Here is an 8,028-nt window from a genome sequence, read left to right as displayed (position 1 = left end):
AGAAGGCATTGACTAGCTTTTCCCAAGAGTTCAGGCTTTCTTTAGGTTGTGAGTCCAACCATATTCTAGCTCTGTCTCTTACAGTAAAAGGGAATAGCATAAGTCTGTAGACCTCAGGGTCAACCCCATTAGTCTTGACAGTGTCACAGATTTGCAAGAATTCAGCTAAAAACTGATGAGGATCTTCCAGTGGAAGTCCATGGAACTTGCAATTCTGTTGCATTAGAGAAACTAATTGAGGCTTAAGCTCAAAGTTGTTTGCTCCAATGGCAGGGACAGAGATGCTTCTCCCATAGAAGTCGGGAGTAGGTGCAGTAAAGTCACCCAGCACCTTCCTTGCATTGTTGGTATTGTTGTTGTTTTCGGCTGCCATGGGTTCTTCTTCTTTGAAGATTTCTGTTAGGTCCTCTACAGAGAATTGTGCCTTAGCTTCTCTTAGCTTTCGCTTCAAGGTCCTTTCAGGTTCAGGGTCAGCCTCAACAAGAATGCTTTTGTCTTTGCTTCTGCTCATATAAAAGAGAAGAAAACAAGAAAATATGGAATCCTCTATGTCACAGTATAGAGATTCCTTGAGGTGTCAGAGGAGAAGAAAAATAGAAGGCAGAAGTAGAAAATTCGAACTTATCAGAGAAGATGGAGTTCGAATTGTGTATTAAGGAATAGTATTAGTCCATAAATAGAAGGATGTGAGAAGAGGGGAAGAAATTTTCGAAAATATTAAAAAGGTTTTAAAAACATTTTGAAAAACTTTAATTGATTTTCGAAAACCAAGATTGAGAAAGAAGTAAAGTGATTTTTGAAAAAGATTTTGAAATTAGAAATAAAAAAGATTTGATTGAAAACTATTTTGAAAAAGATGTGGTTAAGAAGATATGATTGGTTTTAAAAAGATGTGATTGAGAATATATGATTTGAAAAAAAAACATGTTTTAAAAAGATTTGATTTTAAAAATTAATAACTTGGCTAACAAGAAAGGATATGATTCAAACATTAAACCTTTCTCAACAGAAAAGGCAACATACTTGAAATGTTGAATCAAATCATTAATTGATAGCAAGTATTTTTGAAAATGGAAAGAAATTGATTTTGAAAAAGATTTGATTGAAAAGATTTGATTTGAAAAAGATTTGATTTTGAAAGATTTTGAAAACTTGAAAAAATTGGCATTAAAAACAAAATCTTCCCTCTTGTGCCATCCTGGCGTTAAACGCCCAGAATGGTGCACATTCTGGCGTTTAACGCCCAAACTACTACCCTTTTGGGCGTTAAACGCCCAGCCAGGCACCCTGGCTGGCGTTTAAACGCCAGTTTGCCTTCCTCACTGGGCATTTTGAACGCCCAGCTTTTTCTGTGTAATTCCTCTGCAGTATGTTCTGAATCTTCAATTCTCTGTATTATTGACTTGAAAAGACACAAATTAAAAATATTTTTGGATTTTTAATAATAAGGAATAATCAAAATGCAACTAAAATCAAATAATAATGCATGCAAGACACCAAACTTAGCAGTTTGTATACTACTGACACCAACAAAATGAAAATGCATATGAGAAACATAAACACTCAAGTCAAGAGAATTTAAAGATCAGAGGAATGAAATCATCAAGAACATCTTGAAGATCACTTAAGACACATGCATGAGTGCAAGAAGAACAAAAACATGCAATTGACACCAAACTTAAAATGAGACTCTAGACTCAAACAAGAAATTTTTTGGATTTTATGATTTTGTAAATTTTTTGGATTTTTTGAAAATTAAGTGGAAAAAGAAAATAAAGGCATCAAAATTCTTAATGAGAATTCCAGGAATCATGCAATGTTAGTCTAAGACTCCGGTCCAGGAATTAGACATGGCTTCATAGCCAGCCAAGCTTTCAAAGAAAGCTCCGGTCCAAAACACTAGACATGGCCAATGGCCAGCCAAGCCTTAGCAGATCATTGTTCTCAACAGCAAAATTGATAGAAATCAATAAGCTCTTGTGATGATAAGTTGAAACCTCGGTCCAATAAGATTAGACATGGCTTCACAGCCAGCCAGACTTCAACAGATCATCATGAAACTCTAGAATTCATTCTTAAAAATTCTGAAGAAAAATACCGAATCTAAGCAACAAGATGAACCGTCAGTTGTCCATACTCAACAATTCCCCGGCAACGGCGCCAAAAACTTGGTGCACGAAATTGTGATCAATACTTTTCACAACTCAAATAATCCCCGGTGATGAATCCAAAAACTTGGTGTTCAATACCATGGCATAAACACAACTTCGCACAACTAACCAGCAAGTGTACTGGGTCGTCCAAGTAATAAACCTTACGCGAGTAAGGGTCGATCCCACAGAGATTGTTGGTATGAAGCAAGCTATGGTCACCTTGTAAATGTTAGTCAGGCAAACTCAAATGGCTATGAATGATGAATAAAACATAAAGATAAAGATAGAGATACTTATGTAATTCATTGGTGGGAATTTCAGATAAGCATATGAAGATGCTTGGTTCCTTCCGTCTCTCTGCTTTCCTACTGTCTTCATCCAATCCTTCTTACTCCTTTCCATGGCAAGCTGTATGCAAGGGTTTCACCATTGTCAGTGGCTACCTCCCATCCTCTCAGTGAAAATGTTCAACGCACCCTGTCACGGCACGACTATTCATCTGTCGGTTCTCAATCAGGTTGGAATAGAATCCAGTGATTCTTTTGCGTCTGTCACTAACGCCTAGCCTTCAAGAGTTTGAAGCTCATCACAGTCATTCAATCATTGAATCCTACTCAGAATACCACAGACAAGGTTTAGACCTTCCGGATTCTCTTGAATGCCGCCATCAATTCTAGCTTATACCACGAAGATTCCGGTTAAAGAATCCAAGAGATATCCACCCAATCTAAGGTAGAACGGAGGTGGTTGTCAGGCACGCGTTCATAGGTGAGAATGATGATGAGTGTCACGGATCATCACATTCATCAAGTTGAAGAACAAGTGATATCTTAGAACAAGAACAAGCGTAATTGAATAGAAGAACAATAGTAATTGCATTAATACTCGAGGTACAGCAGAGCTCCACACCTTAATCTATGGTGTGTAGAAACTCCACCGTTGAAAATACATAAGAACAAGGTCTAGGCATGGCCGTGAGGCCAGCCTCCCAATGATCCAAGAACTAGATGTCCAAAGATGATCTAGAGATCTAAAGTGATCAAAAGATGAAAATACAATAGTAAAAGGTCCTATATATAGAGAACTAGTAGCCTAGGGTTTACAGAGATGAGTAAATGACATAAAAATTCACTTCCGGGCCCACTTGGTGTGTGCTTAAGCTGAGCATTGAAGCATTTTCATGTAGAGACTCTTCTTGGAGTTAAACGCCAGCTTTTATGCCAGTTTGGGCGTTTAACTCCCATCCTTGTGCCAGTTCCGGCGTTTAACGCTGGGAATTCTGATGGTGACTTTGAATGCCGGTTTGAGCCATCAAATCTTGGGCAAAGTATGGACTATCATATATTTCTGGAAAGCCCAGGATGTCTACTTTCAAACTCCATTGAGAGCGCGCCAATTAGGCTTCTGTAGCTCCAGAAAATCTACTTCGAGTGCAGGGAGGTCAGAATCCAACAGCATCTGCAGTCCTTTTTAGTCTCTGAATCAGATTTTTGCTCAGTTCCCTCAATTTCAGCCAGAAAATACCTGAAATCATAGAAAAACACACAAACTCATAGTAAAGTCCAGAAAAGTGAATTTTAACTAAAAACTAATAAAAATATACTAAAAACTAACTAGATCATACTAAAAACATACTAAAAACAATGCCAAAAAGCGTATAAATTTATCCGCTCATCAGCCATGCCTAGACCTTGTTCTTATGTATTTTCAACGGTGGAGTTTCTACACACCATAGATTAAGGTATGGAGCTCTGCTGTACTGGTGGACGAAATTGTGATCACTACAACTTCGCACAACTAACCAGCAAGTGTACTGGGTCGTCCAAGTAATAAACCTTACGCGAGTAAGGGTCGATCCCACAGAGATTGTTGGCATGAAGCAAGCTATGGTCACCTTGTAAATCTTAGTCAGGCAAACTCAAATGGTTATGGATGATGAATAAAACATAAAGATAAAGATAGAGATACTTATGTAATTCATTGGTGGGAATTTCAGATAAGCGTATGAAGATGCTTTGTCCCTTCCGTCTCTCTGCTTTCCTACTGTCTTCATCCAATCCTTCTTACTCCTTTCCATGGCAAGCTGTATGCAAGGGTTTCACCGTTGTCAGTGGCTACCTCCCATCCTCTCAGTGGAAATGTTCAACGCACCCTGTCACGGCACGGCTATCCAGCTGTCGGTTCTCGATCATGTCGGAATAGAATCCAGTGATTCTTTTGCGTCTGTCACTAACGCCCCACAATCGCGAGTTTAAAGCTCGTCACAGTCATTCAATCATTGAATCCTACTCAGAATACCACAGACAAGGTTTAGACCTTCCGGATTCTCTTGAATGCCGCCATCAGTTCTAGCTTATACCACGAAGATTCCGGTTAAAGAATCCAAGAGATATCCACCCAATCTAAGGTAGAACGGAGGTGGTTGTCAGGCACACGTTCATAGGTGAGAATGATGATGAGTGTCACGGATCATCACATTCATCAAGTTGAAGAACAAGTGATATCTTGGAACAAGAACAAGCGGAATTAAATAGAAGAACAATAGTAATTGCATTAATACTCGAGGTACAGCAGAGCTCCACACCTTAATCTATGGTGTGTAGAAACTCCACCGTTGAAAATACATAAGAACAAAAGTGATCATTGGCCTCGGCCCCAGAGAGGGAACCAGAAGAACCAAGATGAAAATACAATAGCAAAAGGTCTTATTTATATAGAACTAGTAGCCTAGGGTTTACAGAGATGAGTAAATGACATAAAAATCCACTTCCGGGTCCACTTGGTGTGTGCTTGGGCTGAGCATTGAAGCATTTTCGTGTAGAGACTTCTCTTGGAGTTAAACGCCAGCTTTTATGCCAGTTTGGGCGTTTAACTCCCATCCTTGTGCCAGTTCCGGCGTTTAACGCTAGGAATTCTGAGGGTGACTTTGAACGCCGGTTTGGGCCATCAAATCTTGGGCAAAGTATGGACTATCATATATTGCTGAAAAGCCCAGGATGTCTACTTTCCAACGCCGTTGAGAGCGCGCCAATTGGGCTTCTGTAGCTCCAGAAAATCCACTTCGAGTGCAGGGAGGTTAGAATCCAACAGCATCTGCAGTCCTTTTTAGTCTCTGAATCAGATTTTTGCTCAGGTCCCTCAATTTCAGCCAGAAAATACCTGAAATCACAGAAAAACACACAAACTCATAGTAAAGTCCAGAAAAGTGAATTTTAACTAAAAACTAATAAAAATATACTAAAAACTAACTAGAACATACTAAAAACAATGCCAAAAAGCGTACAAATTATCCGCTCATCACAACACCAAACTTAAATTGTTGCTTGTCCTCAAGCAACTGAAAATCAAATAAGATAAAAAGAAGAGAATATGCAATGAATTCTAAAAACATCTATGAAGATCAGTATTAATTAGATGAGCGGGGCTTTTAGCTTTTTGCCTCTGAATAGTTTTGGCATCTCACTCTATCCTTTGAAATTCAGAATGATTGGCTTCTTTAGGAACTCAAAATTCAGATAGTGTCATTGATTCTCCTAGTTACGTATGATGATTCTTGAACACAGCTACTTATTGAGTCTTGGCCGTGGCCCAAAGCACTCTGTCTACCAGTATTACCACCAGATACATACATGTCATAGACACATAATTGGGTGAACCTTTTCAGATTGTGACTCAGCTTTGCTAGAGTCCCCAATTAGAGGTGTCCAGGGTTCTTAAGCACACTCTTTTTGCCTTGGATCACAACTTTATTTCTTTCTTTTTCTTTCTTTTTCTTTCTTTTTCCCTTTTTTTTCGTTTTTTTTTTCTCTTTTTTTTTGTATTCACTGCTTTTTCTTGCTTCAAGAATCATTTTTATGATTTTTCATATCCTCAGTAACATGTCTCCTTTTTCATCATTCTTTCAAGAGCCAACATTCATGAACCACAAATTCAAAAGACATATGCACTGTTTAAGCATACATTCAGAAAACAAAAGTATTGCCACCACATCAAAATAATTAAACTGTTATAAAATTCAAAATTAATGCAATTCTTCTCTTTTTCAATTAAGAACTTCTTTTTTTTTCATTTAAGAGAGGTGATGGATTCATAGGACATTCATAACTTTAAGGCATAGACACTAAGACACTAATGATCACAAGACGCAAACATAGTTAAACATAAGCATAAAATTCGAAAAACAGAAAATAAAGAACAAGGATATTAAAGAACGGGTCCACCTTAGTGATGGCGGCTTGTTCTTCCTCTTGAAGATCCTATGGAGTGCTTGAGCTCCTCAATGTCTCTTCCTTGCCTTTGTTGCTCCTCTCTCATGATTCTTTGATCTTCTCTAATTTCATGGTGGAGGATGGAATGTTCTTGGTGCTCCACCCTTAGTTGTCCCATGTTGGAACTCAATTCTCCTAGGGAGGTATTTAGTTGCTCCCAATAGTTTTGTGGAGGAAAGTGCATCCCTTGAGGCATCTCAGGGATTTGATGATGAGAGGGATCTCTTGTTTGCTCCATCCTCTTCTTAGTAATGGGCTTGTCCTCATCAATGGGGATGTCTCCCTCTATGTCAACTCCAACTGAATAACAGAGGTGACAAATGAGATGAGGAAAGGCTAACCTTGCCAAGGTAGAGGACTTGTCCGCCACCTTATAAAGTTCTTGGGATATAACCTCATGAACTTCTATTTCTTCTCCAATCATGATGCTATGAATCATGATAGCCCGGTCTAGAGTAACTTCGGACCGGTTGCTAGTGGGAATGATTGAGCGTTGGATAAACTCCAACCATCCCCTAGCCACAGGCTTGAGGTCATGCCTTCTCAATTGAACCGGCTTTCCTCTTAAATCTCTCTTCCATTGGGCGCCCTCTTCCCAAATGAGTATGAGGACTTGTTCCAACCTTTGATCAAAGTTGACCCTTCTAGTGTAAGGGTGTTCATCTCCTTGCATCATGGGCAAGTTGAATGCCAACCTTACATTTTCCGGACTAAAATCCAAGTATTTCCCCCGAACCATAGTAAGCCAATTCTTTGGGTCCGGGTTCACACTTTGATCATGGTTCTTGGTGATCCATGCATTGGCATAGAACTCTTGAACCATTAAGATTCTGACTTGTTGAATGGGGTTGGTAAGAACTTCCCAACCTCTTCTTCGGATCTCATGTCGAATCTCCGGATATTCACTCTTTTTGAGTTTTAAAGGGACCTCGGGGATCACCTTCTTCAAGGCCACAACTTCATAGAAGTGGTCTTGATGCACCCTTGAGATGAATCTCTCCATCTCCCATGACTCGGAGGTGGAAGCTTTTGCCTTCCCTTTCCTCTTTCTAGAGGTTTCTTCGGCCTTGGATGCCATAAATGGTTATGGAAAAACAAAAAGCAATGCTTTTACCACACCAAACTTAAATGGTTTGCTCATCCTTGAGCAAAAGAGAAAAGAAGAGAGTAGAAGAAGAAGAAATGAAGGAGATGGAAATGGCTTTGTGGTTCGGCCAAAGGGGGAGAAGTAGTGTTTAGGTTGTGTGAAAATGAAGGAGTGAAGATGGGTTTATATAGGAGTGGGGAAAGGGGTAGGTTTCGGTCATGTATGGGTGGGTTTGGGAGGGAAAGTGGTTTGAATTTGAATGGTGAGGTAGGTGGGGTTTTATGAAGGATGGATGTGAGTGGTGAAGAGAAAGATGGGATTTGATAGGTTAAGGGTTTTTGGGGAATAGGTGTTGAGGTGATTGGTGAATGGGTGAAGAAGAGAGAGAGTGGCGGGGTAGGTGGGGATCCTGTGGGGTCCACAGATCCTGAGGTGTCAAGGAAAAGTCATCCCTGCACCAAGTGTCGAGCAAAATTGCTCTTTGTGCCAATTCTGGCGTTCAACGCCGGGTGGTGCCCAT

This window comes from Arachis hypogaea, chromosome 7, assembly GCF_003086295.3.
Source record: "Arachis hypogaea cultivar Tifrunner chromosome 7, arahy.Tifrunner.gnm2.J5K5, whole genome shotgun sequence".
Lineage (NCBI taxonomy): Eukaryota > Viridiplantae > Streptophyta > Magnoliopsida > Fabales > Fabaceae > Arachis > Arachis hypogaea.
Note: the sequence above shows the minus strand (reverse complement) of the source record.